At 39.1% G+C, this 16,776-nt stretch overlaps 1 long non-coding RNA gene and 1 pseudogene across 2 annotated transcripts; both read left to right on the top strand.

The window, feature by feature from the left end:
• The window catches only part of LOC109092172, a 1,055,107-nt pseudogene that overhangs the window by 160,422 nt on the left and 877,909 nt on the right, over positions 1-16,776 (top strand).
• LOC122144442 lies at positions 12,998-16,671 on the top strand. 2 transcript variants are annotated; one of them, XR_006159707.1, is made up of 4 exons: positions 12,998-13,065; positions 15,705-15,925; positions 16,022-16,133; positions 16,475-16,671. It is a non-coding gene; the product is annotated as an uncharacterized LOC122144442 (long non-coding RNA). The 2 variants fall into 2 exon arrangements; XR_006159708.1 differs by lacking the exon at positions 12,998-13,065 and adding an exon at positions 16,264-16,345 and having other exon boundaries at positions 15,212-15,925.

The raw sequence follows: 16,776 nt of genomic DNA, 5'->3' as shown, positions 1-16,776 counted from the left end.
TTTAAGTTAGGTAGGGCACTTTCAGCTGTGGGTCCCATAATGGAGGGTGCTGGCTAACAGGTTAAAGGGATTTGGCAAACCACTCAGGGAAGCATCTGTATCAAGAACTTCCCACACAGTTGCTGTGTGTCTCTATTGCCAGGTATGCTGACTTCTTGAAACTATTTTTTGAATACTATGTTTTGAACTGTATTTTATGTTGATCAGTTGTGTACTATGTAGTCTTTTTAATTCCTTTAATTGATGTTTAATCCTGCCTGGCAAACAATAAATGTTATTCTTGATTTATTCTACATTTTTCTTAAAGTATTATTTCTAGTAGATTAAAGTGGAGTTTGGTATTACCGCAAAACTGTGTTCAGGATAGATCATTGTAACGACGAGGCTGAGGCAGTATGAGAATCCATTTGCAGGAGTTTATTAAGGGAAGATCTTACAATCAGAGTCGTGAAACCAGGCAAAGTGTCAGTACCGTAATGGCAGTCCGATCTTTCAACATGCACAGGGGTAATCCAATAGGCAGAGACGGAGTAGGCAGGCAAACAGGTCAAACACAAACATCAGTCCAATCATGCAGTAAATCCAATGGGGCAATCCAAGAGACGGCGAACGAGGAAACGGGCAGAATCGTAAAAACAAACAGGCAGTCAGAATAATCACAAGGAAAACACTCGGTAAGGCAGGTAAACTGGCAATACTTCGCAGTGAAGTAACATGCTGACTCATGTTAAATAGTCCCAAACAGGAAATGATTATAGAAGCAGAGGGAGCGGTGAACAGTCAATGGCTCCCTCTGCTGGCGTGGCGTTACAGAATCCCCCTCCCTAGGAGTGCCTCCTGGTACTCGGCGCGGACGTCCCCGTGGTCGTGTCGCTGGTCGATAGGGTCTGGCTCGATGAAAGTCCTCCGTGAGAGATGGATCCAGAATGTCGTTGGTGGCTACCCATGACCTCTCCTCAGGTCCATTGCCCTCCCAGTCCACCAGATATTGGAGCTGACCCCCTCTCCTTCTAGAGTCCAGTAACTCCTGACTCTTGTAGGCGAAGGGCGCCCATCAATGTCCAGTGGCAGCGGCTCTTGGAGCTTCATGATTGGGGTCAACATCCGGGTGGACCGGTTTCAGCAGCGAGACATGGAAGTAGGGAGAGATACGGTAATTAGGGGAGGCTCTAATTGGTAAGTGCGACTTCATTGATTCTTTGTAGAATTTTGAAAGGACCAACATACCTTGGGCTGAGCTTCCTGCTTGTAGCCGCAACTTGAGATCCCGTAGAGAGCCAGACCTGTTGTCCTGGTTGGTAGGAGGGTGTGGCTGGACGCTGCTTGTTAGCCTGGAGTTCCTGTACTCTTACAGCTCATTGAAGCGGATGGGACACTGCCCCACACCCTCTCACTACGATGAATCCAGTCATCCACAGCGGGGACTGATGATGGTTCGCCAGACCATGGGAACATAGGGGGTTGGTATCCCGAGGACGACTGGAAAGGGGTCAGACCTGTTTGACGAATGAGTCAGTGAGATCTGTGCATACTCTGCCCATGGGAGGAATTCTGACCATCGATGCTGCTCTCTGCTGCAATAGGACCGTAAGTATCTGCCTAGTTCCTGATTTAATCTTTCCACCTGACCATTGGCTTGTGGATGATAACCAGAGGTGAGACTGACGCTGATCTCCCAGCTGTTTGCAGAATGCTCAGTACGTGGGATGTGAACTGGGTGCCTCTGTCACTGACAATATCCTCCGGGATTCCATAGTTCCTGAACACGGGTGGAACATAGCCTGTGCAGTCTCCATGGCTGTGGGGGGAGTCCTTTCAAGGGGACCAACCGGGCAGGACTTGGAGAACCGGCCTATGATAACGAGGATTGTCGTGAAACCATGGGACAGTGGTAAGTCTGTAACAAAGTCTACCAAAGACCAGGGACGTTGTGGAATGGGCAGAGGTTGCAGGAGTCCGGAGGGTAATTCCTTGGGGGTCTTGGATTGAGCACAAACCTGACAGGCTTTGACGTAATTAGTGACGTCCTTGGACTTTGAAGGCCACCAGAACGAGTAATGTAATAGGTGTAGAGTGCGGGAGATACCTGGGTGGCCAGAGCTGACTGAGGTGTGGACCCACTAAATGACCCTGGGACGCAGACCTTATGGAACGTAATGGAGGTTGGGGGGGCAGTTGGTAGGAGCTGGATCTTGGATCTGTTCCCGTTGGATCTCCTCCATGATATCCCAAGTAATTGGGGTAATGATTACAGATGGAGGAAGAATGTATTCTGGGGTATTGCTTGTCCATGAGAAGATCATACTGCCTGGACAGAGCATCCGCCTTTACTGTTCTTACTTCCTGGGCGCTAAGTCACTGTGAATTGGAAGCGCAGAAGAAGAGGGACCATCGAGGCTTGGCGTGGGTTGAGTCGTTTTGCACTTTCAATGTACTCCAGGTTTTTGTGATCGGTAATCACCTGGAACGGGTGGACTGCTCCCTTGAGCCAGTGCCTCCATTGCTCTATCGCTGCTTTCATTGACAGGAGTTCCTAATTGCCCATATCATATAGTTTTGCCTTAGCTGCCGCTAACTTCCTGGAAAAGAATGCACAAGGGTACAGTTTACCAGGTTACCCTCTGAGTCGATTAACGCGTATACGCGTTTTGGGGGTATTTTCTCCTGATAACCCCGAAAAGAATTTAAATTACACTTTCAGTTTTGATCGCACAGATAAGAGCAATACATCAATCGAATCTGTAAAGGGTCTACTTTTTTGTATACAGACATAATAACAACAAAAACTTTGTGCACTTATAAAATAAAGATAACAAACAAGGAGTGCTGTCTGCAGCCTTTGTCTGCGCTTGATCTTCAGATACAAATGCGCCATTAAAATGAACTGTAACTCAGTGAATACTCAACACAGAGACATGAGAGAGATATCTATAGAAAGCCTGACATGTCTACTTTTAAACTAAACAAGTGCTGCTGAAAACAAATATTCTGTGATAAAGTAATCCATATGAAAACAACGCTGATGTCCGCTTTTTCACGCCTCCTTCCTTCATTATCTTCTAATGCGACCACGCCTCTCACAGCTGCTTTTGAGATTCAAATGTTTCACTGAAGCGCTGCTTTTTGAATACTTCCCACACAACAGAAGACAACGCAGCGAGATTGTTCTTCAAGTTTTTTTATTTTTTACTGTTTGCTTCACATGAGAGGAATAAGACATAATTCACCCCAAAAAGATGTGATGTGGTTGAGGATTTGAGATTTGGATTTCTCAGAAAAAGAATGAAGCACTTTTATTCAGCAGAGATCATAAACATGAGTAAGTCTCTTTTATTTATTTATATACTTGTACTAGTTTTCACATAACCGGTAAACATTTTACTAGTTAGACTTTTTCCAAAGACTTTTTCCAAACTATAATTCCTGACTAAATGTATAATCAAGTGAAATATTATGAAGTTTCAATAACAATATACACTACTATACCATTCAAAAGCTTGATGTAAATAATATAAATGTAACAATAAATGTAACTGTAACAAATGTAACAAACAATTGCTGTTCTTTCAATTTATCCCCTAAAAAACCTAAAAAAATATTCTCAGCTCTTTCAACATTAATAACATTAATACACAATAAAATAATAATAAATGATTTAATAACAATAAATGTTTTTTGTAGAAAATAAGATTGTTAAAAAGGATTTCAGAAGGATTGTGTGTGGACTGGAGTAATGATGCAAAAAAATCAGTTTGAAAGTCAGCTTTGATTGTTCCTAATAAACTGTTTAACTGCACTCACAAGTGAATATTAAATTATGTTGTGGGGTAATTAAATATATTCTAAATGAACTACAAACACAAAGCAGACTTGCCGTCCAAATTCCTCCCTGCTCGCACTAAAAGCTTAATCTGTTTGGAACTATAGCAGGCCTTTTGGTTCAGTTAATTCTATATCCAACACTTACAAAAATAACTGGTCAATCTCAATTTTCAATGTGGTTGGGTGGCCACTGGTTTTCAGCACATCACCTTATCACCTAATAGCAATGAAAATATTATCAAAGCGGGTCAGATCTGGAAGCGCAGGTGCTTCTAACGACCAGTCAGACAATTTTCAATCTGACCTCAACCATCGAAAGTAATGACTTAAATTTTAGATTGTATGCAATAAGATTTGTTTACTGGGCGACAAGACAAGAAATTTTGTATCTTCATCTCCACAAGACACTTAAAACATGTTTTAAAATGGATCTTATTGAAATCTTTAGATTTGTATATGATGGCTTACATCAGAGAAAAATGAAAGAACATTAATTATTCTTGAGCTGTTACTCCATAACAATGATGTATACTGGAAATGAAATGTACTTGGCTGTATTGTTTTTATGGCTACTCTTCCCTCTTAATTCACCCAGCAGTTGAGCAGAACGATACTAACGCTTGGCTTCAAAGCCAATGAGAGTGTGCTGAACTCATAGTTCACAGCAGACACAGTTGAGCAGAACGATACTAACGCTTGGCTTCAAAGCCAAAAGCTAGTATTTTACATTTAATCATTTAGCAGACACTTTTATCCAAAGCGACTTACAAATGAGAACAACAGAAGCAATCAGATCAACAAGAGAACAACAACGGTATACAAGTGCTATAACAAGTCTCAGTTAGTCTAGTACAGAACACGTAGCCAGGGTTTTTTTTTTTTTTTTTAAGAATATGATAGAAAAGAAAAGGTAAGTACTAGTATTAGTTGGTTAAAGGGTCATGAAACCCCAGACTACTTTTTCTGAGATTTTAGCAGAGGTGTTTATGTTGCACCTCATAGAAGACAATGTTAGCATCCGATAATTTTAACTGTTGGAGAAAACTGCTAATTTTAAGCTTTTTTGGCGCTTATTTTCATCTTCCCGGTTTAAAAATCTACATTGTGTTGATCGCCACACCGTGACGTGGCAGTGGACTGTAGTACATAGATGACGCGCCGGTGTCTATCAAATTATTCATGAGACTGCATGTTCTTATCCTATGAGAAGACGCTTTGCTTAATTATTCACAACCGCATGTGTTGATTCGCTTATGACAGACGTTTCATACTGTGACATGACATCGCACACATCAACTGAGAGAAACGCTCATGGATTGAAGAAGAGTGTTTGTTTTTGTTCTGTAATAAGAGTTCGAGCACAAACACGATTCATTCACTCTGGTGAGCATAACCATTTTTTCCGCCAAAAGGCTTATATAAACACCTCAGAATAAGCCTTAAAAGTTCTCAGAGGTGCAACAGTGCGCTCATATATATGTTTTCGAAGCAGAGTGCAAACGACAGTACATAAATAAAACTTTCTAACTCCACACTACTTAAACAAAACCCTCCTCCTCCTCCTCCTCCGCTGCGCACCACGCCCACATTTTTTTGCCTTCAGCCACTCACGCCCACATTTTTTTTGCCTTTTTTAAAACTGTGGTGTGTACTAACCCGTGCTGAAACGGGGGGTTTCATGAACCTTTAAGTGCAGGCAAAAAAGATGAATCTTTAGATGTTTTTTGAAAATGAGTAAAGACTCAGCTGTTCGAATTGAGATCGGGAGGTCATTCCACCAGCAGGAAAAGGTCTGTGAGAGTGATTTTGGACTTCTTTGGGATGGCACCACAAGGCATCATTCACTTGCAGAGCGCAAACTTCTGGAGGGCGCATAAGATTGAACTAATGAGCTTAGGTATGTTGGTGCCGTGCCAGTGGTCGTCTTGTAGGCAAGCATCAGTACCTTGAATTTGATGCGAGTGGCTACTGGTAGCCAGTGTAACCTGATGAGGAGAGGAGTAACGTGAGCTGTTTTTGACTCACTGAAGACAACCCTCTCTGCTGCATTCTGGATCAGTTGCAGAGGCTTGATAGTACATGCAGGAAGGCCTGCCAGGAGAGCATTACAATAGTCCAGTCTGGAGAGAACAAGAGCTTGGACAAGAAGTTGGGTGGCTTGCTCTGACAGGAAGGGTCTAATCTTTCTAATGTTGTATAAGGCAAATCTACAGGACCCGGTCATTGTAGCAATATGGTCTGTGAAGCTTAACTGATGATCCATCACGATACATGATCCATGGAAGGAGTTATGGTTGACGGACCCAGCTGTATAGAGAAGTTGTGATGAAACGATGGGTTAGATGGAACCACCAGCAGTTCAGTTCAGTCTTAGTAAGGTTGAGCTGAAGGTGATGGTCATTCATCCAGCTAGAAATGTCACTCAGACAGGCTGAAATGTGAGCAACTACCGTCGGGTCATCCGGTTGGAATGAGAAGTAGAGTTGAGTGTCATCAGCGTAGCAGTGATAGGAAAAGCCATGCTTCTGAATGACAGATCCTAATGACATCATGTAAATGGAGAAGAGAAGTGGTCCAAGTACTGAGCCTTGAGGAACTGTGAAATTAACAAATTATGCATTGCACCTGCTGCCTTATTATACTCACGCTGTGATCAGTGGCAGCTGGATGCAGTAATTGCATGCCAATGTGCATTGGCTCATTTAGTTTACACTCGAAGTAGATTGGTCTATCGGCGATATCTAAATAATGTCGGTCACCGACATGACGTCAAGAGTGACCGACTGAAAGGGAACTGATGTTATACTCATAAAAAGTAAATTAATTTTTCAGATTTGATAATTTCACAGATGTTTTTTACTGAAAGCAACTTATGAGGAACATTAAAATAAATTTGTTCTAAGAGCCAGTAATTTTCATAATACTTGACTGCAAATTTCAAGCATAAGCTCAATTACACAGAATCTCGTAGATTACAATTTGCAATTAGACGGATGTACTGTTACTTCCTCTACTGTCAAAAATCTGGGTGTTATATTAGACAGTAACTTGTCTTTTGAAAACCATATTTCCCATGTTACAAAAACAGCATTCTTCCATCTTAGAAACATTGCCAAGCTACAAAACATGTTACCTGTTCCTGATGCAGAAAAGCTAGTTCATGCATTCATGACCTCTAGACTGGACTATTGTAATGCACTGCTAGGTGGTTGTCCTGCATCCTCAATAAAAAAGCTACAGGTAGTCCAAAATCCTTACCAGGTCAAGAAAATATGATCATATTACCCCAATTTTACAGTCTCTGCACTGGCTTCCTATTAAGTTCCGTATCGGTTACAAAATATTATTACTTACTTATAAGGCCCTTAATGGCTTAGTTCCTGCGCCATGCACTCTAACTAGTCTTCTACCACGCTTATAACCCATCACGCCCCCTAAGGTCACAAAAACGCTGGACTTTTGATAGTACCTAGGATAGCAAAGTTCACCAAAGGAGGTAGAGCTTTTTCGCATTTGGCTCCCAAACTCTGGAATAGCCTTCCTGATAATGTTCGGGGTTCAGACACACTTCCTCTGTTTAAATCTAGATTAAAAACAAACCTCTTTGGCCAAGCATTCAAAGAATGCATCTCATAATTTTGGACCGCAGTTATATATCTGATTAAATGCGCATTATTATTCTTAAGCTTGGGTTAAACTAATTAATTTTACTTGGCTGGAACAGCAGTTACGCTAATTATGTCTCTATTTGTTTCTCTGCTTTGCCGTAACTAGGATTTACACAAGCTCCAGTCTGGATCCAGAACACCTGAGAAGAGATGATGCCAACCCCTCAGAGGACCTCAGATGATGCTAACCCAGAGACAACAAACAGAACTACCACATTTTGCTATAAGTTTGATTGCATAATTGCTGTTAATAGTGTTAATCGTCTGTTTGTTTACATCTTTTATAGATTTTTCTGAACATTTCTGCCATATGCACATGAACTGACAGTCACCACTGATAAGCTACTACTAAATATTGTAGAAACTTAATTTTCTGTAAAGTTGCTATGCAATGATTTGTATCGTAAAAAGCGCTATACAAATAAACTTGAATTGAATTGAATTGAATTAGTGCACAAGATGTTTATAGTTTCATATGCTGCCATTTCTGATTTCTTTCAGATCCAAAACTGTTTACAGTTTACTAAGCAAATGCCTCAAATGACTGTTTTTCTTGTCAGTTATTAACCCAATATTATGTGTAAATACAACTGTGAAAAAGACAAAAAAAGTGGTTTGTAAATTGTGACATTATATATCTTCATATTTGTCATAAAAACATGTTGAAGCATGATGTACGTGCATATCATTCATATATTTTCATAAGTAAGGATTCTGCATTGAAATGATCAGTGAATAAATATAAAAAAATTAATCAAAATATATCTGTGAATATGTCGTATTGTCACGGGCTGCTACATTGCAGGAACACGGAGCAAGGAACGACGAGATCAGATACAAGAAGTTTAATTGACATATAGCGGGGAATCACATGTAGCACATGGGGGATGACATAAACGGAACACCTGGGACAACTGGAGACTGAGAACACAATTTAAAGACACGACTAGATAAGGGGAGGATGAGGAACACCTGGGACTAATGAACAAATGGGGAACACCTGGAATCAAATCATAGAACAACATGAGGAGCAAAACACAGACAAAACATGGGACAGAGTCTGACATCACACCCCCTCGGACGGCATGTCCTCACGCCATATAACATCACACAGGGAGGGTGGGTGGGCACTCTGGAGGTCCTTCAGGACAGGCACAGAACAATGGGTCTCCAAAGCGGTACCCGTTCAGGGTACCATGGTGGATCAGGCAACTTGGGAGGCCATGGCGGATCCTCCGTGGTCTTAGCCGGCTCGGCCACGTGCACATGCACTTACGTGGTGCTGGCACTGGAGGGTGCTCTGGGGGAGCAGGCACAGCAAAGCACTTTCAAGGAGCCGACACTGGAGTGAGTTTTGGGGCTGGAGCCGACACTGCGGCATTTTGAACGCCTGGCAGGCTTGCCATATTAATGTTCAATGGGCTTGCCATATTAAAGTCCTGCTGACTGGGCTTACTTTTTTGCGCAGTCCGGTATTCTGTTACTGGCTGCTACAGCGCAGGAACATGGAGCAAGGAACGAGGAGACCAGGAGATCAGATTCAGAAGATCAGAAGGAGTTTAACTGCCATATAGCGGGGAATCACATGCAGCACACGGGGATGACATAAACAATACCAGACAGCTTAACTGGAGATTGAGAAGACAATTAAAAGACACGACTAGATAAGGGTAGGGCGAGGAACACCTGGGACTAATGAACACAAACGGGGAACACCTGGAATCAAATCATAGAACAACATGAGGAGCAAAACACAGACAAAACATGGGACAGATTCTTAAAACATTATATGATATTTAACAGACATTTGTAGCATCATCAGCTAAAATGGACTATTACAACATTTAGAAAGCCTTCTGTAAAAAGTTTATTGTAATGATTAGATGAATCAAGATTAGAAAATTACCATGTGTTTATATTATGATTTCTGTAATAATCATTTATGTTCATTAAAGGTACCTTCTTGCTCTGTTGATCACTGTATTTAATATTATATTTAAAGGATTCAGTACAGTATGGAAAATAGAAAGCTGCATACAAACATCCATAATAGCATTGACATGAAGATAAATCTGCAGTATTCTGTTATTTGTAGAGTATTTTACTGTAATATTGTATTCATCACTATTTCCTCTGGGTTCTGCAAGTCCTTCCTCCCTGCAAGATAATTCAACACAAAAGCATTTACTGAGCTCTCATGAGTGCAGATCGTTCCAGATCAATGTGAATCATCTCAGAAACTCACCAGCTCTTCTTGCACAGATGATCTGAAGAAGAATCACAGTAGGAGCAGCAAACGCTGCAAACTCTACAATAATCACCATCACTGCAGGACAGATGAGAGAAAGGAAGAAGAGAAACTGTAAATGACTGAAGTCAAGGCTATTAAACTATTGTTTGTTTAGTTTATTTATATAGCACACTACAACAACAGCCATTGACCACTGTACTTTACAAAAATTGTAAAATCAAAATAATAAAACTACACACAATGACAAAGTATATACAGAGGGAAAACAAGCTCAGGACAACCCAAATATTATAAGCCTTGTCTAAAAGGTGGGTTTTAAGTTTTACTTTAAACAGAGATTCTGTAGTGATTACCCAGACAGCATGGTAACATTGATACAATGTTGAGTTTTGATCCAAACCATCATTTTGGTTGAGAAAAATGTTTAAAAAATGTTTAAAGTGTGTAGGATCAGCATTGAAATTGTGATGAAAGTTGACAGCACACATGGGTGGAGACAGTGACATTAAACTAATAGTGATTTGTAGTTGATGATCAGAGGGGTATTGCACAAAAGTAGAATTAAGAAAGCCAGGATAATAGAAAAGGTGCAGCTTGACCTAGTTCAATCAGCACATCCTGGCTTAGTCTGTTGCACATTTGCTAAGCCAGGATGAGAGTGTGCAGCTATGTCAAGCCAAGTGTACATAGTTGGGATAAGTGCACAATGCGCTCAATGCATTCTTAAACAGACCACGGGATCGATCACAGAATCAATGATGCAAAAATGGATAAAACCCATGCGGCATACTTCTCGCCAATTGAGCAACAGCTTGTAAATGGAAACATATGAAGAGGTGAAACATAAAATATGTAAAAAGGGAAATACAGCTTCTTTAATAAAACAAAGACAAAGTTTTATTTCAGATTATAGATTAGATAAAATCAATTAGATAGAAAAAAAAACTAAATAAAAATAGATAAAAGAGATAGATGCGATAGATTAAATAGACAGATAAAAAGAGCAAAATAGATCAAATACTGTAGATGCACATAGTGTATAAGTGTTTGCAATTATGTGCTTGCATGAGTAACATGCATGTCCACTGGTCACATTTAAGGCAAAGTGTCCAACTGTTAATTTAGGGAAATGACAAATAACTCCTTGAATTGTACTTATGATGGCGCCAGTGGAGCACTGGTTATTTGGACTACTTATGCATTCAGTTGGTCCGCTATTGTCTGCCAGGCTTACCCACTTATCCACTATGCGTATCTACAGTATTTGATCTATTTTGTTCATTTTATGTGTCTATTTAATCTATCTCATGTCTCTTTTATCTATTTTTATTTAGGTTTTTAGTTTTCTATTTAATTGATTTAATCCAATCTGATAATTTGATCTGTTTTTATCTATCTAATCGTTTATTTATCTCTCTTATGTATCTATCCTTCTTAAAGAACAACAAGCTGCCTGGCCAAAAAAGGACCTGGCAGCAAGTACAAGAACCTTTGCAGGCTGGTAAGTGACTTGATGTGTGAAAAAAAAAAAACACAAATTAAGTGAATAGTGTCTGCTGCCATATTTTATTGTCTGTGTTGGATTTTATCATTGAAAAAAAAAAAAAGGCTCATATATCTGGCACGGGTGTGGTCCTCCAACCCAAGACTTGACCACAGCAGTGGAGCTGGCCCTGGAGTTGAATAAAGGAAAGCAAGTGATGGAAGGGACACAGTGAGGGACAGCCACTGACTCTGGCCTAGCAAGAGAGACTGGCCTCTTCATACAAGGTACATTACAACACACCTACTGCACTTGGAAAACAATCAAATGTTTTGATTTTGTTATGTGGACTGTCTGAATTTGCCTTACCTTGCAGTGTCTGGTAACACACCTACACTTCTGGAGCCACCAGACTATGATCCGCTGGTGAGTATTTTTTATTAAAATCATAGGCTTGGCACGTCCCGTCAAAACTATCAATACAAGTTCTATTGAATATATCACATCTGACGGCACGACATGAGATCGTGTTACTGGACTTCGGAAGGCTTAAGATGTCATGTCAATTTTGTGTAAAGAAGATATTTTGAAGATTGCTGGTAATCAAACAGTTGGTGGCTCCTACTGACTTCCATAGTATTTTTTTTTCTCTTTATGTTCAACATAAGAAAACAACTCATACAGGTTTGATATGTAAAAATATTTATAAAAATGTTTAACTAAAAATATTTATAAGGTTGTTGCCATCCTCAGGAGTAGAACCATTTTCAAAATATATTTTATTATTCCTTTATTCGAGTTAAAAGAGACTAGCAAATGGAACATTTATTTAGAATAAGCCTATATATACACTACATACTGACCTCGTCATGGACTTAAATGAAACCACATTTGCAACTTCTTATAATCTCAACAACTGCAATAATATATGCATTCATCAAACCTCTAACAGCAATATGAACAGTCTTCATAACAACACTAAAATAGGGGATACTTAGATGAATGACAGTATATGTCGATTTTAATGCATGTTTAGTAAGTCTGTTGAAAAATGGTTGAAAAACATCTATTGTAGTTTGAAATTGGCCACTGATTGGTAAACGCCCATTTTGGTTTTGCATGTGCACTTCTCAATTGTTTAATTGATGCTTCTTCATTAGAGAGAAAACGCAGGTGCATCCTATACAGAAGTCTCGTGTGTTTGACATGCATGAACTCTCTGAGTTTCAAACAATGGTGCATATATCTTATTTCTGTTTTTTTTTTGTTTTTTTTTGCATTCTTGTTATTTGCATTTGATTTATTGTTACTGAATCTAATAAGATATATTAATTAAAGTTATTAAAGTGTTGAAATAAACCGCTCAGGTAGCAAGGTGACATTGATACAATGTGGTGTTTTCATCCAAACCATCATTTTGACTGAGATTGAAATGTCAAAAAGTTTGATTTATGTTGAATCAACATTGAAATTTTGATGAAAACCAAGAGCCAAAATATGGGCGATGATGTGGGTGATTAAAAAGTGCATAACGAGTTTGTCTTTAGCCTTGATTAATTTTACATAGCCTATGTTTCTGTTACTCTTATCATCAACTCAAAAGCCCATGAGCATGAATATTAAACTTTACATAGCCTATGTTTCTGTTACTCTTTGCATTTACTCCAAGGAGGATTTACTCCAAGGAGGAGTTAAGGCTGATGAGGTTGGATAATTAGAGAAATGAGAAGCACACCCTTAATGATGGTGACATTGATCATACATTGAGTTGCAGTCCACAGCATAACTGCTTGACATAAGATTTGGTTTTATCTTCTGTCTCCTGCTTGCAGCTTTATCAGGTAAACATTCATATTCCTCAAAGAGTATCAAATTTGCTGTATGTCACTGTTCATGGTAAAACTCAAAATCAAAGACATTTTCATGTGATCTTTAAAGAGATTAATTGGTTTGCATTAGTTAAATATGCAGCTTTAATGAAATTGCTTTAATTGAAAATAATTAAGCTGTTCTTATAAGCTAAACACAGAACACTTGTCACTTTCTACAATATGTAGTTTCTTGGTAAATTAGTTGCCATATAATTTGCAAACTGTCAACATACTGAAGTCCTGCATATTATAGCGCTTCCATTTACAAATGTTTATTGCACAAAATGTAAAAGATATTGAAGCACTAATAGATTTTATATATAAGCAATGATACTAAAATCCTGTTCTAAATAACTGTTTTCATAAATTGTAAAAAGTAAATGTTATGTTTAATGTGACTCTATATATGTACAGGTATGTATGAGAATTATTAAGTCCGCAGAGTACTACTACAACAAATACTACAAAAATTTAATGAAACCAGTGCACAAAAATCAATGATTAAGTCCGCAGAGTCAGAAATACTACAACAATTTAATGAAACCAGTGCACAAAATTCTGTCACAAGAAAACCATGTTACAGCAGGAAAAAATTATGCCGAGTACCCTAAAGTCGTTATAGAGTCAGGTGGTTCAGATTGTAATGCTTCAGTCACAGATGAGTTCCCTGGTGGGGTGTCTAATGAGGTTCTGTTGCATCCAACCAATATGCATGATGTTAATAATGATACAGTCAACTCATCAGATTTTGACTCTGATACTGAATCAAAAGCTCCAACGAGTGAGTTTCTTTTAAGGAGTTTGCGATATTGGGCCTCTACCTTCTCAGTGCCCTTTTAAGTATTCTGCAAATGTTTCATCCAGAATTCCCCACAGATGCCAGGACAGTTCTTAAGACCCAAACCCATGTATCTACCATAAAGATGGAAGGCGGGGAGTATTATCATTTTGGCTTGGCAAAGGGGATAGTGTCACATTTGAAAAGCTTAATCCTGCCTGAACAATTGCAAACAGTTAAATTACAGTTCAATTTAGATGGGCTTCCACTTTTCAAAAGCTGTACACTTCAGTTCTGGCCAATTCTTGCCATTGTCAATTGTGACTATGCCAAACATCCCTTCCTCGTTGGGCTTTTACTGTGGTATGAAAAAGCCCAAGTGCATATTTGAGTTCTTAAAGCATTTATTGATGATTTAGCTGTTGTTCTTCTGCATGGTATTGTTTACAATGGTCGAAACATATTGTATGCTCTTTTGTGTGTGATGCCCCTGCCAGAACCTTTGTTAAAAATACAAAATCTCACAATGGCTACTCGGGCTGTGACAAATGTTTTCAAGTGGGTGAGTGGCTAAATAAATGACATACCCAGAAACTGATGCAAAGTTGAGGACTGATTCTGATTTTAACAATATGAATGATGAAGACCACCACTTGAACCAAAAAAATATTTTTCCTTTAGCTGGCTTGGTAAAAATGGTTACCATGTTTCCATTAGGTTATATGCACTTATGTTGTCTAGGTGTCACTAGGAAACTTTTGATCTTTTGGATCAGAGGTAAAGCACATATCACTAGGTTGTCCACTCAAACTGTAGCTGAAATTTCTGAAAAGTTAAAGCTACGGAGTCCCTACACGCCTGTTGAGTTTAGCCGGAAACCAAGAGGGTTATCAGAAATTGACCACTGGAAAGCAACTGAGCTGCACTCATTTATGTTGTATACAGGCCCTGTTGTGCTTCAGAACTGCATTCACATGCAGATGTATGAGAACGTTGTTGTTGTTGTTTTCTGTTGCTATGCATTTGCTTTTATCCTCTGGAACCCCAGAGGCGATGATTGATTGTGCTCATGAATTGCTTTTGTATGCCACTTTAAGAACAACTATATGGTAGACATGAAATAGTCTATAATATACACCATCTGACTCATCTGGCCGAAGAGTATCGTCTCTTTGGACCTTTGGATAATGTGTCAGCATTTCCTTTTGAGAATTATTTAGGACAAATAAAACATATTTTGCACAAGCCTCCCTTACCCTTACAGCAAGTTGTGAAAATGTTATCTGAAATGCCAAATCCAGAGTCACCAAAGCCTCACGAGTGCAACTTAAGTCAACCACATTTTGATGATACAGTGCTACATAGCCTAAGTCTTAGCACACAGTTCAGAAAAGTGGTAACACAAAAGTACACTCTGTCTATAGTGCAAGGAGATAATTGTGTGCAAATAGTTGGCCACATTGCTATTTTAAGAAATATCATTAAGGTAGATGAGGTAGGGATTTTTGTCCTATTTCAAAAGTTTAATCAAGAATCATTCTTCTCCGACCCGTTTGAGTCAACCAGCATAGGTTGTTATAAAGAGTTGCATGACAATCTTGATGTGGCCAGACTCCAAGATATTAAGCTGAAATATTTCCTCTGTCCTGACAAAAATGTCTTCATTGCCATGCCACTCATTCATATGACATAATGAATTGTTTGTAGATTACAACATGCTTTATCTCTTGTAAGAGAAGCTTGTACTTAACATAATGAGTTCCTGCTTGTTCTTTTTTTTTTCTCTCTATATCTCCAAGGGAAAGTTTACATTTGCGTTCTTGTATTGTAGGGGAGTTATTTTGTTAAAAAAATGAAGCAGTGGTGCATCGTTCAATTGCAAAATGGTGGCACAGAAATTGTGCCACACAGCTGGCTGATTGGAAAGAAGCTTCTATGGCCACCATATCCACCCAAAGACACAGCCAAGGTACGGGCTGCAGTTAAAAAAATATGAACTGCCTTCTGAGGAATGGTTGTCCTATGAACTTGTTAGACACCTTGTAAGTCAAGGTAAGTATATAAATTCAAATTAAGCATAAATTAAGTATAAGGTGGAGTTAAAATGTGTACTTTACAGTTATTACACTCACAAAATTTAACTTGCAGCCACAGATGAAGAAGCTGAGAAGAGTTTGAAAAGATACCTACAGGAGAACTGCAACACAACTGACATTCAGTCTGATGAAGAAACTGAAAAGTTTGAAAAAAGAATATCCAGGTAACACCTGAAATTTCTTTGCGTTTATTTTCAGAAGGGGGGGGGGAATTAAGAAATGGCAAGGGGAAAGAATAATCACAAAAATAAAATACAAATGCTAGATGTATCTGAAGTTTTCTTTTTCTATTAGATCCAATCCCGTTTACAACTGATACAGAAGACGAAGTTAAAAAAAAGAAAGCTCTGCCCAGCTCCTAGACTTCTATTTTTAGGTATAAAAGTGATGTTTATGAAACCAAGACTGAGAAGCAAAGACAGTTATATGCAATTGTTCCATTTACGTGGACGTCCCAAAATGTAATTTTGCAAATTGTATACATGTAAAATCTGTTTCTCTGCAGTCTCCAACAAAATGCAGGCTCCTGTTCAATCAGCTTTCAGAGTCAAGACCTCTGTCCAGTCTTCTATCAAAATTCTGCCTAACTATCCTTTGGAGTCCTCTGACCAGATGTGCAGCAGTTCTCCATACTTGACTGAGTCAGGCGACTCATCAGCCCTGCCCGCCATGTACCCCAGCCAGGAACCATCTTACAAGGATCAAGAGGGTATAAATTCCAGAAGTGCTTTGGCAGTTTTGCTTGGAATTTGGAAACTGCAAATAGTGTAATTTCCAGCTTCCAAATTCCAAGCAGTTTACAACAAT

The sequence above is a fragment of the Cyprinus carpio genome, unplaced genomic scaffold, assembly GCF_018340385.1.
Source record: "Cyprinus carpio isolate SPL01 unplaced genomic scaffold, ASM1834038v1 S000006675, whole genome shotgun sequence".
In the NCBI taxonomy this organism is placed as follows: domain Eukaryota; kingdom Metazoa; phylum Chordata; class Actinopteri; order Cypriniformes; family Cyprinidae; genus Cyprinus; species Cyprinus carpio.
This window is presented reverse-complemented; position numbering and strand designations above follow the sequence as displayed.